The 14,449-nt window shown below is 40.5% G+C and overlaps 1 long non-coding RNA gene across 1 annotated transcript in view; it reads left to right on the forward strand.

Moving 5' to 3' along the window:
* The window catches only part of LOC130186717 (uncharacterized), a 168,530-nt gene that overhangs the window by 95,787 nt on the left and 58,294 nt on the right, over positions 1-14,449 (forward strand). Inside the window, exon 3 of the long non-coding RNA XR_008830337.1 lies at positions 2,623-2,795. This is a non-coding gene — a long non-coding RNA (uncharacterized LOC130186717). The remainder of the gene's footprint in view (positions 1-2,622; positions 2,796-14,449) is intronic.

Here is a 14,449-nt window from a genome sequence, read left to right on the forward strand (position 1 = left end):
TGCATAGATTTGAACCTGCAACTGCCTGACACTACCTTGTTTTTTATTTGGTTGTTGCCTTCGGGGTTTATATGGAAATACTGAAGGTCTTTAGACCTTTTCATTTGAAATCAGAAATGTAGAAGCAAGGACATGATGCCTTCACAACATTGCCTTGTCAAGATTAAAAGCAGAAAATGTTGACATTTCTTTTCTTCCAAAGCCTGTCAGAAAACAATGAAAGTAGATAAAAGGAGGATGATGTATTCAGGATCAGGCTGTTTTTTTTGCTCTCCTTAGTGGTAAAACAGAGGTGAAGCACAGATGACTGTAATCGTGCCTTGTTTGATGTAGCTATACTAAGATAGTAAGGGGAAACATCATATATGACCCCGCATTACAACAAAAAAGTGTTCAAATTGCCAACTGAGAGACTTCCATTTTGAACAAACAAAGCTTTCATTTCCACAGTAGCGGACCAATGAAAGTGTATATACATGCACAGTTTTTGGCTGACAGCTATAGCAATAAGAATGGAGGAAGTGACTGACAACATTGCCTCGCAGGTGGAATGTGACTGAAATATCAACAAGCACACACACATAAACACCTAAGCTTTGTATGTCATAATAGCTCACAAGACACCCACCCAACCTGTGCCATGATCATCATCAGGCCTTGAGGGACTTTAAAAGGCTCATTAGTCTGACAGGCCACTGGCATTAATGTGTGCCTGGGTGTCAAACTATACTACACATGTGTATTCATTTATGCGCGCATCTGTGTTTATTTGTGAAATGTGTGTGCATTAATGTGTGTGTGTCTTTGCCTCATTTGTACGTGTATGCATGCAAGTGCTCTTTTCTGCATGCAGATGCATATGCGTGTGGTGTGTGTGTGTGTGTGTGTGTGTGTGTGTGTGTTGTGAAGGGTCAAGCAGGCAGGGCTGCAGAGGCAGGCATAATTGAGGCAGCAGTAATTAAAGCTGTTTTAATTGGTGTAATTGGTGTCATTAATGTATTGAGGGCCAGACTGCTGACACATGCAGACATGCCCAGACACTGAGCACACGTACGTGCTCACCTACACACACACACACACACACACATAAACACACACACGCACACACAAGCACAATTTTTTGGCTGTGGGATATATTTGTCCCCCCAATTCATACCGCATCCTAGCTGTCGTAGACAGTGAAGGCCGGACCGAAATGAGATGGTCTGGACCTATTGAGGATTTTTGCGTTGCATCACCGTTGCATCACAAAGTGCTGCTGCTGCTACCTAACAACCTTGACAACATTTAACTTTCTTTTACACAAAGTTGAGGTTTTAAGGCCCTTGGTTTTTTTCAACAGTTTTTCCGTTAGTTGTTCAACTGGGCTGAAACCCAATACTGACATCTAAAAGTTTAATCCTCAGGCTCTCTGATGGCATTATTTGCTGCTGTTTTATTTACTTTACTGGCACGCAGTGAATCTGGGGTGGGCCACTAAGGATCCAGCCATTGGATCCTTAATTGCCCAGGAAGAAGGGCGAAGGACGCTGTGACGCGCTCGGTTTTCAAAAGCAGCCTCTGAACCTGTCACTACATATTGTCATTGGGTACAGTCACAGTGTCATACGGTCAAACTTAAAATATTGCAAGTTCAATCATTTATACTGTCATAACGATAAAAATGTGATTTAAGTTAGAATTACGAATCACTTTTTAATGAATATATCTATTGCTTAGAGATCACTGTCAGTATTTACATTCTTTACTGTTTGGTGCCCTGCAAGTAAAGGTCAGGGAAATGGTTAGGTCGCAACCAAAACATACAGTAGATAGTTGATAATTAAGTGCAGTTAAATGCCCACTGAGTAGAGCTGAAATATATAGTTTATTTTTTGTTTGTTTTGTTTTCTTTTGTTTGCAATTTTAAAATTGCAATCATTTTAACTTCTTAGTTTAACAGTCTTAACTAGATGTACGAGGTGAGAGATTTTGTCAGCTGATGGTAACTGTTGCTGGCAAGTTGCACCAGCTGCAGCTAATCAACATTAATTACATTACGAGTGAACCAAACTGCAAAATTACTTTACCTCTCACACTCTGCCAACGATGGTTTCTTTTGCTTCATTTTGGTGCTTGAAAATATGGAGAATGGACTGTCTGTTTTTGCTGTTGAAAAATACGAGTGGTGAGTCGCTATCAGATAGGTACCTAGCAACATACCTCATTAGCAGATGAGTGTACATGATTGACAGCTGACACGGGCAAGAGTTATCAGCTTAAAATCTCTGAATTTGGAACTGCTGGAGCGGTTCGACCTGTCAGGTTTCTGACGCTAATATTAGCTCAAGTTGCTACACTGTTACTTATCACAGTTGATGTCTGCTTGTCCAACAGAGGAGACATCTAGCATAGCCGCTCGTGCAAACGGATAATGTTAATATTAATTCTTTGACTCTGACACTGAATGTTTGTGACCTCCATCCACATGAATATTGAAAGTATTTTCAGACTCTAAAGGGCTCATCCTGAGAGGACAGTCTGGACCAGAGGTATTAGCAAAACAGAATACTGAAAACACATGTGGGAACAGTGTGACCAGTGTGACAAGATATCCAATTAACCTGTTTTGTGTATTTCCAGGTTTCAACCTGTGCTGCTGCGGCCCTTGAGGCAGTGAGAGAGGGTCAGGAAGAGATGATAGCTAAAGAACTGAGAGCTGTAGGAGGAGGAGGAGGAGGAGGAAGAGGAAGAGGAGGAGGAAGAGAGCTGCCAACATGCTGCAGTGGGAGAGCCAGCAAGGACAGAAGCAACAGGTGAGACTGACAGCAAAACCAACAAGACAGAGCTTGTTGCTCTATCTAATATAAAAGTTTCAGTTTGAGGAAGTGTCTACAGGTGAGCTGAAGACAAATTTTGACGTGTTATAGCAGGAAGTGCACGGGTGAAGCAAATTTAGTTAATGATGGCTCAGTTCCATCAGGTGTCCCAGTCAGCTATGACACTTATCCAGCATGCACAATATCAGGACTATTGCTCACCTAAATGGAATGCAGTCATTTTTAAAGTTATCATTGACACCTGTGTCTTTAAAAAGGCCTATTACAATTTGCTGCGGCTCCCCGGCCAGCAATTCTCAATCTTCTTGAGCTGTGGACCCCCCCCCCAAAAAAAAAAAAAAAAAATTAAGTTGGGTTTTGCGACTCCTCCCTTTCGACTCACCCTCAACCTTCAATCATGCTGCAGTGACCCGCTTCGATTTGGCGCCTTGCCCTGTTTGCACAGTCGCACACGCATGGACGTCCGCGCATATTTCCGTATGGGACACAGACATAGCAGGGAGAAGATTGAATGACCCTCTGGGACAAACACACACTTCTCTGCTCTGTTTATCCCAGGGGTTACTATCACACATGACAGCTACCAGAGGTATACAAACCTTGTATTAATGACCTTGTGTTGCCTTATGTTTTTTTTGATGTAACATCACTTTCAGTTGGCCGACCTTAACATATCTCTTTTTCTTCTCTGCATCTTGAGCTGACAGGCTTTTTTTGCACCCACTTTGCAGTAGTTAGCTAACATTTAGCACCTGCCGCTGTGCTGTGCCACGGTCAGTCTGTCAGTCCAGCTGGAGGAGATGACACAGATTTCACTCACTCGCTCAAATCTGTTTTATAATGACTGCATAACATTGGTATGGGAGACGTAATGGAAAAATCATTCTCATCATTCTTTTTTTTTATGAATTTCTTTATTATATATCTATCTATCTCTCTCTCTCTATATATATATATATATATATATATATATATATATATATATATATTTTGAAAACCATCCTGCTACCACAGAAAAAACTTGTGACCACCACCGCCCCCCGAGGGGTCCAGACCCCCAGTCTCAGAACCCCTGCTTCAGTATACCTCCGACAGTGATGGCCTGTAGAGCCTTATTCCTAAAATACATACTCCTTAGTAATGTTTGTCTGCTACAGTCTTAAGTTTATGCCCTCCTGTCATTATGTGTTATATAAAACCACTACCTGCTCAAACAAGGTTCATACCCTGGTTTCAAATATTTATCTAGAAAATGATCTTTTAAGTATCAGGCAACATTCCTCAGACTACTTTGATGAAGCAATCAAATTTCTTTAATGGTATGTTTACTTATCAAAACACACCATTAATATCTTAGAGTCTTAGTTCTTCCTCTGGGACAGTTTTCTTGCCAGAAATCTCAATGAGCCACACCTTCAGCTTGAAATGTTGTAATTTAATTTTGGCAGCAATATATCATAGGTTTTGCAAAATCTAGAATTGCATTGCAATAAATCAGCTTTTTAGTGCCTTTTGTGGTGATGACAATTTAGGTTTTCTGTTATTTTTTTCAGTGTAACACCTACTTTTGTCATTTTGTGTTTTTTGAGAGACCCAATACCTTTCCCTTTTGTATTCTGTATTATAAACTTGCTTTAACATGCAATAACCAAGCTCATCAAATGATTTTCAACAACTACAGGCTTGTTTTTTTATTTTAAAAGGAGTTTATAGAAAACAGTTTTATGTCAGCTCCTGACTTCTTTGAAACAAACTAATGTAGTGGCACTCATCCTCACGCTAAGTTAAAAGAATTGAGTGCCATCTTGGTGTCACAGATATTGTATAAGACCAAACAAAAATGAAAGGACCTCAAAGTGCATCAGAGTCATTTATAATGAATATTAAAATGTGCACATTTCCCAGATATATTTTGAGAATGGTGCATATTTACCAACTCTTTGGCAAATGTGTGGCAAAGGGCCTCTTCTGTTGTCTCTCCTGCAGTAATTTTGAAGTGCATTAGCAGTGTAATTGCAAGATTACTGATTTTGTTTGCCACTTGATGGCCACTTCTGGAAAGAGAGAAGACAAGGAGAGAATTATGGGGAGAGAAAAAATATTCTACATCCACATTTCTCCAATTCATTTCTCATTGACCCATGACCATGTCAGCCAACATTGTTCCATCATCCCCTGTCTCTCCCTATTTAAACATCCATTTTTAGTTTGGCAACCCCACTGAGTTAATACGTGTGAAAATTATGTAAAGAGGAAATTTTCTATTTTGGATCTTTTAAGTGGATTTTCTCTAATTTATAGAGATCACTGCTCACCATGTGAAGGCTTGTTGGAGCTGCTGGAGCTAAGATACAATGTGTAATGCCTGGGAGAGGCATCCACACACGATATTGGCAACATTCTGGTAAGCTCTCAGTCATGGACAATCTTAAAGCATCTACAGGAAAACAATAATGATGGATTGCAATGTCAGTCTCAACTCGGTGAGATATTGTGGCTTGTTAAACATGTAAATACATAAATCTCCATGACCACCAGTGTACATTTCTTTTAGAAATTTAATCTGTATAGGTCTTTAAACTCCTCCACCCTTCCTTTTGTCCTTTTACATCTCATTGAGTGAACACTTCCATCATAAATATTTCCCAGTTTAACTGTTAATCAGTCCATCTCAATGACCCAACATCAAAACATCTTCTATTGCCAACCATCCGCCCGGCACTCCACAGCGCCAACACTCCCTCTCCAGTATGCCACACTGTCTTCATCGATTCCCCATGAAGGACAAGGAGAGGTCATGTTTTCAATAATTACAAACAGTGGATCACTAAGCTGTAAATAACATCAGCATCATTAGTGCATGTTTGAGCAATTAGAAAAGCATCTGTCTTTAATCACAGGTTGAGAATATGCCAGCAGCATCTCATCCCAAAGAAGGAGTTTGTGCAATCAGATCAGAATATCTCAAGACTTTTTTTTTCCTCATCATGCTGTTGCATGCATTCTTAATTTCTCGCTTTGAAATTCAACTAATTTACATTACTCAGCAAGTTAAAATTGAGTTTCTTGTCAAAATATTAGGAAATTACAGGCATTTCCTTATTCAAAACTGCTGAAGGGTTGTGTGTTTTTTTCAGTACATTGCATCAATTATAATAATGAAAAGTATTTTGCTTCATTACAATTTTGAACTTTGTACAACTTTTGTTACAGTAAATGTAAGGTTTACTGTGGCACTTTCATTTCATGGATTCCGGAGCGAAAAGTTGACGTGCGTCATGTCTTGTGTACGTATGTAAATAGAGCGGACAAAGCATGTTGAAACAGCACCGACTACAACCTGAATAATACGGATATGGTTGAATTAACACCTCTCTGGCAACAAAAACTGCACATAATGGGCTTTGTTGAGGTAGAATTTATGGCAGTGCTGTTGCATGAGGCAAGATTGTACAGTTGCACCTATTAAAGTGGGAGCTGAGTGTGCATTAACTATTTTAATCTTACAGGAAGGAAATGTGCATATGTCATTGCACCACCACTCCAAACCCCTCTCTGTCTCTGCTGCAAACAGTTGCTCAGGTACACACGCAAACACAAACTGGCAGACACACATATAGCTCTGCTTGAACATCTCTTGAGTTATTTTAAGCTGTAGCACCGTTACTTCTGTGCTGACAGTCAGTGAGTCAGAGAGGCCCTCTTCTCGCATTACATGGTGTTTTCTGTCAGGGAACGGACATCCACCAAGAGAGATACCAGTTGTATCAGCTGAAGAGCTCGGGAGAGCAAGTGCTCCAAAATCTAAATCCTCACACACTGTAGATGCTGGAGGCTGATTTTCAATCTCTTGCTGGATACTTCATCCATTTGCTGTTAGCCTGGTTGGTGAACTGCAGGGGGGACCAGCTGAGGATTTTTGACTATTTTGAGGTTGACTAACTCAAAAACTGAAGACTGAAGATGTCGGGATGATGGAGCTTTAGTCATTACAGACTGATTTTTATTTCGCACTTATGGGAACATCAGGTTAAGCACTTTTATACGAATTGCAGTAATCTGATTACTGTAAAATCTTCCTATAGATGTAAAAAGTCAGCAATCAGATTTCTTCCCTATCTCAACCCTATTTTGACCATGGCTTACTTACACTAAGTAAAATAAGTGCTTGTCATCACACATGGGAGTGGAACAGAGCAACCATTTACTTTGGCAAAAACGTAGCTGTGCTAATCTGGTTTCCCTAATCCCTTACCCCAATGCCAGAATCTGTAATTCTTGTTGCCATAACAATTCAGAAATCAAATTACTACCAAAAGCCAGTAGTTACCTGAGAATGTGCCTACATGTAAATGCACTGACTGAGGATATCAGTGAAAAGTGGTGATGCACTGTTTGAGAAAGGCGGGAGAGTCGAGGCTGGGCTCAGGACAGGAGCCTTCCCGGTGTTAAATCTGCTGAATATCCGGCATACCTCTCACAGATCACAAGGTGGGAGTGGGCAGATGGCTGGAGGTGAGGTGTGAAGTAGTTGGGTGAGACTTGGACTGAGCCAGGACCGGATACAGCCCGCAGAGCTGCAGCTCAATCAGGTTGTAGTTCAGTCTGGTCAGCGTTTGAGCAGGAGAGGGATTTCCTCCAGTTGGTGATACCCCGCAGGCTGACCCATGTCGGACTGTTTTACACCAAACCTGGCGCACAATATCCCTGTGTCTGTCAGACAGTGCAACATGCTGCTGATTACAACCACTTAACTGATTTCACTGCGTCATTTGTCTTACACTGAGTGACTTGCATTTGAGAGATGCTTGAGAGCCTTTCGAAGCAGATTAAAAAAAGGCAAGTTATTTTTAGTAACTTTGATGCCTGCCTGTACTTGACCTGCGTGCTCCTCTGTAGGTTTCCTGCTTGGCTCAGTGAATTTGAGTTCAGCTCTAAGCTGGAGCTTGTCAGTCATGTAACTGAACTAGGTCCTGTAGTGCTCCTGTCTGCTTAAAAGCTGATGTACGATGTCACTGTTGGGTAAGTACGGGCTGCCTGGTTGCCTTAGATACTAGCTGCAGTATCTTGTAAGAAATAAATCACAATGAATAAATGTAGCTACAGTATACCAGACTCTTAAATACAGTATTTTCAAATACACAGGTTGCATCTTCCATCTACTGCAGAATAACACTGTAACTTAAAAAAAAAAAATAAGAGTGAGTTGGTTATAGATTATAGAATGATGTAAAATATAAAATATGTTAACAGTATCTATCTCAGCAGAAAATAATGTGTTGCCTTTCAGAACTGAAAACTGATGCACTGAGCCCAAACCCCCTATGTTTACATTTTCATTTTCTGGCAGCGTCACCTTGACATGACTCAATGAACAGTAAACTTCTGGCAGCACTCGCTCAAGGAATGTGTACTGTCTGTTTCAGGGACTCTTTATATCCAGGTAGTCAGATGAGGGAACACTGGCAGCTGGCTGTTTGTGAACGCACATGGCGACAGACTTTGCCAAAAACCACAGATGCCGTTGCAGAGTGGAGAAAAAGAATTGCTTAAAGGGGTTTTAATTTCCCAAAGTAAGAATGATGTGCTGAATTATGACATTTGATAGAGGAAAGAGAGGGAGAAATCGGAAAAACGCTCAGACAGAATTATTATATGGATAGGGGGCTAATTACCATCCGCTAAGACTTTCCTGTGTCATTATGGAATAATGAAAATATCAGTCAAAACACTATTACAGAAATATTAAAATTTCATTAGACACCCCTAGAGCTACTATACTCCACTCCTTTATCACTTTTTATAACTGAGGACACTTGTTTCATTCTGTTAATATTTAATGATGGATGGAATTATTAGTTGAACCACTAAGCATTCAGCTTTTGCTACCTGAATCCAGATGGAGAGTGCGATAAAGTAGGTATATGAAAAAAAAGACAGGACTGAGCAAGGGTAAGTGGGAAGGAGGAAAAAATGGGGGGAAAAAAGTCAATTGAATTTTCAAAGCAGAGAGGGATTTACAAAAGTCAAACAGTAGTTGTGAAGCCACACCAGAAAGATGCATAAAAACAAGATGAAAAATAAATACATGAAATTGAATGACGGCATCCGGCAGAGACATGTGGGACTGAAGAAGTGCCACTGTCAAGTGCATTTTACATGCAAATATAGCGAAAAATAAAAGGCATTTGATTGAAAGGGGAAGTCAGTTTCCTGCTGTTTTCTGCACTGATTTTTGTGGGTTTTAAAATCTCAAGGGACACAAAATAGTTGTTTTTCTCAGTGGTAACCCAAAACTTGTTTGGAAGTATTTTTGAACAAATTTTCTGACCTTGCCACATTTAATCAACCTCTACAGTTTTTAGTTTGGTGTTTATGCTGTGGGAAGGTGAAGGATTGCTATTAAATGTCTTATTCAGTCAGAGACGTTTCTCAATCAGGAAAACGTTCTGTCAGTATGTTGCTATGTTTAGTTACTTAAACTCTGAAAGGAAAAATACAAGTGTCAAGCAATTACAATGCGACTAATGCTGCAGTTAAAGAAAAGAATAATAAACCATTACAGAAATAAGACCTCTGACACCTCAGCCCTCTGTGGAAAACAAGGTGCTCCACCTGCATTGGAAACTGGCATTGATTATAATGTATGATTAAAACACCTGTCTACATGGTGGAGTATTGTAAAACACATACTGGCATGATCAGCACTGCTGAAGACGCCCTCCATACTGTGCTACTGAGACATGATAATTAGCCTCTGGGGGCTCACTTGTCCTTGGTCGACAGCACCGATAAATTCTATTGAAACAAAGAGCTAATGAACCAGATGTGACGGGTGTCCAACCTACTTATTGATATTAATGCAATATCAATAAGTAGGTGGCGTTTCAAGTTTTGCAGTGGCCAATTCTGATAAAGTTCTTGTGATTTGCCTTGGCTTGACAGATGTTAGTTGTTTCTGTTCCTGATATTATTGTCCCTAATATCAGGACAACTATTCTATGAAATGTTAAACTTATTTTTATTTTATATGTACTTTATTTTTTTTATTTCATATTATATATCCTCAACAGTTACTACAAACATTTCACATCAGTGTTAAAAATCTAAGAGGGATGGTTGACTAGGTAAACATTGTCATTATGGCTGAATAATAAAAAATTTAATTGAAGGCTTATCTTGCCCTAGTCCTCACACATTTCCTGCACTTGCACGGAGCACTGCAACCCAATTTAAGTCTTAAAGAGAGAGCTGCTAGCGTACATATGGAAGGTATTCATAGCAGACAGGGTTGTGCAAGGATAGCTGACAATAGAAGGAGCTGATGCGAACCTCTGACTGTCTTGTGACTGTGAAAAGTACGAGAAGAAGTGTCATTTATTCAAAAACTAAATGTGCAGCTTCTTAGTTTGTGCATGATTTTACTCAGTGTCTAGACTGTCATCTCCATCACCTCACATAGAGTAATCCCCATTTATTACATAGCACAATTTAAAATCTGAAATTTTAAAGTGACACTGGGTGAAAAGCCTTTTAAAGTAAGTACATTCTCTTTTGAAAAAATTTAAACAGTGAGAGAGGTTTTGGAATGCCAGAGATTGGATGAGTGTGTGTGTGTGTGTGTGTGTGTGTGTGTGTGTGTGTGTGTGTGTGTGTGTGTGTGTGTGTGTGTGTGTGTGTGACACAGGTGATGAGAGTATGAGAGATTCCTTCCCCTGCTGCTGGCAGCCTTCCAGGTATATCTCATGGATTAAACCTTTGCAGATATGTGCTTGCTTCACATTGTTTGAGTCTTTGTACATTCAGCACTAATTAAGAGCTGAGAGAGTGAGGCAGAGTCACTACTCTCTATTTCTTTCTCTCATAGACAGATAGACACACAGGCATATGCAGAGCCTCACAGAGTGCATGGTGAATGGAGGATAATTGGTCTGGGCATTCAGAAGACATGCGTCTTGATAGATATTTTAGCCTGTGTAGTGTGTGAATATTGAGTGACTAAAAGGCAGCCGAACTGTCTCCTTGACTGACTCGGGATTTAATATCGACTTCAGTTAACTTTTCACATGTAACAGGTTTTCAGATTTTTGTTATTTGATTTTGAACACTGTGCAAATCAATATTTTAAAATTACCAATGGATTCAGTTTCTATGTGTAATGTGAAACTTGTAGTGATAAAACCACAGAAACTCTGGTTCTGTTTTTGGTTTAATGGCCTGTAAATTCACTGTTTTGGTTAACTGTTACCACTTTCAATAACCCCCCTTTTCGGTGATAATGAAACCTCGGAGAAAGTGAATGTAAAGACAGAAGTTAGGGGCGCCCTGGTGGCTCTCCTGGTAGGCTCTTCTCTAGGAGACAAAAATGGGACTAACAGGAGAGCTGAACTTGAACCTACATTCATCAGCTGGCCAGAAACATGAATGAATGCTAATGCTGCTTCATGTCTACTGGATATGTAAAAAGACCACTGTTTGCTAACAAGTTCAGCAACTTCATAAAGAGATAATACGTTGGTGTTGCAATTATCGCTTGTTCCGCTTCCGCCGAGCTGTCAGAAAGTCTATTACTGCTTAATGTGAACAGCTTTCCATACTAGACAACTGTCAATGAGCAGATGTGTTGACTTATTGTAACATTACAAACTTTAAAGAGAGAGTTCAACATTTTGGAAAATCTGCTTTTCTGTTTAAGTAAAGTTTAGGACATTTTTGTCTTTATTCTGATAGTCATAGTTAGTTAGAGAGTTAGAGAGAGAGAGAGAGAGAGAGAGAGAGAGAGAGAGAGAGGAGAGAGAGAGAGAGAGAGAGAGAGAGAGAGAGAGAGAGAGAGAGAGAGAGAGAGAGAGGAGAGAGAGAGAGAGAGAGAGAGAGAGAGAGAGAGAGAGAGAGAGAGAGAGAGAGAATGACATGCAGCAAAGAGCCACAGGTTGGGCTCAAATCCAAGCCACTGCAGTTAGGACTACACCTTCATGGGACATGTTGTGCCAGGTGAGCCACCCAGAGCCCGGAAAATCTGCTTGTTTTATCTACTTATCTGCTTCTTTTCCTGACAATAAGATAACATGATCAATATCAAACTGGGCCATGTTTAGCCTAGCTTAGAGAAGAGATTGGAGACAAGACAACACATACTCTGCGGCTGAGTTTAAATGATTCTTCTTATTGAACTTATGAGCGCGTGACTTGGTGAAATCTGCTGTTGCACTTGGCCTTCATTAACAATCATGCTCTGTAAGACTTAACATCTCAGACCACTGCTCTGTACAATTTAAATTAATGCTTTTTATAGATAAAAAGAGATAAACCACTGTTCACCCCAACCCTAGCAAACACACAGCATTGCTAGTAGACCGAGGAAATTAACTTTTCATTGGACATCAGGCTAATTGGCTGGTTGATGTGACAGCTCTCGAAGCAAGAGTGTAAGGCTGCAAGAAGACTTTATTCGCTGCTTCCCATTCTCTCTCTCTCTCTCTCTCTCTCTCTCTCTCTCTCTCTCTCTCTCTCTCACATACACACACACATGTCAACACACACAACCACACAAGCGCACACCTACCTCATCCCTGTGACAGCTAAATTGGGATTAACGAGCTTTTAGGGAAAAGCTGCAGCAGCAGCAGCTCCTTTTCTCTTTGTTTTTTATCCATTGACACCCCCATGCCTGTCTGGCAGGCTGACTGTCTGACTGGCTTGTGCTTGATCTTGCATCAAATAGAAAGGTTTCCTTTTTTTAAACTTGATATACACCTGCTTGGTATACACAGCCTGCAGGCCTTTTCCTGGCACAACACTGGTCAACAAACTGAGCTTTAAATCATGAGGGATTTAGAAGAAAAAGACAAAGACTCGGTATGAAATATATACCTTTCAGGATAAACCATCGTCTTATGGTGAATGGTGAAAGAAGAAAAAACACTCATTCAGACAAAAATAGGACAGAACCAGAGGAATAAAAGTTAATGGGCTCTAATATTAATGTGACAGAAAGTGGCAGATGGTGGTGCTCTGAGTTGACGAAGTGAGACTAAGTTGTACCCAGCATGACGTGGTAGTGCCAGTTTCACACCATGCCATATTTTATGGTGAACCGAAGCTGCACAGCATGTTCAAATATTGTGGGAAATATTGGCCTTTAGTTCTTTCAGACTTAATTCTCACAAATGCAGTTTTAATAAGAAAGGAGAATGGTCTTAGACTGTCGGCTGTGTGCTGATTTGTACAGGCACACACTGAGAGGGGAGTCGTACAGTAGTAGAGGTGTGTCTGCAGTTTTGTCTAAAGCACATGTATTGTAGATTCTGTTCTAATTCAGTGGATCAGCTGACTCGTGTGCACATGAACAGATTGGATTCAAAAGCTTCCCAAGCCTTTTTTGTGTGGAAATATGTTTGCCAGATTGATTTGGATGAAATTCTCCCTATTGAGTGATGCCTAATGAGTGATGTCCACATGTCTCATTGACTTCCCCTTTTATCAGACACTGCTAGTCTGAGGTAGTGCTAATTACCCATCAAGTGCCCATTTAGTAGCTGCCTGATGATTGTTATGGTTTGATAGGTGTGTCATGCACTGAGAATATGGAGTCATTAAGGTTTCGATTCCGTTCCCAGTACTAGAACAGGTGAAACGAGGCTGTCAGATAAAACTAACCGCAGCAATATCTGAAGAAGAAAGAGGCTGGATTACTGTTTGTATCAATAGTCTCTTAAATACCTATTGTCCACACCTCTTACATAACACTGCTGGGTGGAGGAGGCAGAATCTGATGCTGTGGGCTGGGTGGCATTACCACCGTTACTGCGAGCACATCGTTCTCCTCCTAGACCACACAGCTCTTAAACATGCTCTGGCACTTTGGCACAGGCCATCTGTAAAGATGAGGGGGATGCCTCTGCTCATTCAGATGCTCCTCGCAATCTCACCAGGACACATGTACCATCACCCCCGTGCACCTGCTGTATGTCCGCACGGGGTTGGCCACCAAGGATGCCAGAGAAGCTTCTTCTACTTGGTCTGTGGCCATGAGAGCTCGCCCTGTGTGGTCCAAAACATGTCTATATATGCATAGGACTTCCAAGCTGCTTTGTGACTTTGGTCTGTTTATCAATTATTTGTCAGTAATTGAGCTACAGTTAGCCCGGGTGTATGTGAAAAGACACTTAAAATTCAATTAAAAAATGATTAAAAATAATAGTAATTTGCATAAAGAAACATTGCAACAAACAACATGCATGGGACTGTGCACTTATTCACAGTCAGTACACAGAGGAAATGATACTGCTGTCAAAGTTCTAAATAGAAGGGAGATAAAACAATCACTCACAACTGGAAATGTCATGTGTGCAGATCGATCATCATATTTTTTCCTCAACAACTGTTCTTCCTCTCGCTTGTGTTTGATCTACAAACAGATGTTTCGCAGAATGACATATTTACTACTGAACAATAACACTGACAAAAGTATTTGACACAGGAATTGTACACAGGCCGGGAGAGTGTAGTAGAGGATTAAACAGACTTCCTCGCCTGACATTTGACCCAGTTAGTCTTCCATCTGATCCATCTGATACTCAGATGTGAGGCCTTGAATCGAGACTTCCAAGTTTACAAGACTTTTGAACTGT

This window comes from Seriola aureovittata, chromosome 18 (genome assembly GCF_021018895.1).
Source record: "Seriola aureovittata isolate HTS-2021-v1 ecotype China chromosome 18, ASM2101889v1, whole genome shotgun sequence".
Classification (NCBI taxonomy): Eukaryota; Metazoa; Chordata; class Actinopteri; order Carangiformes; family Carangidae; genus Seriola; species Seriola aureovittata.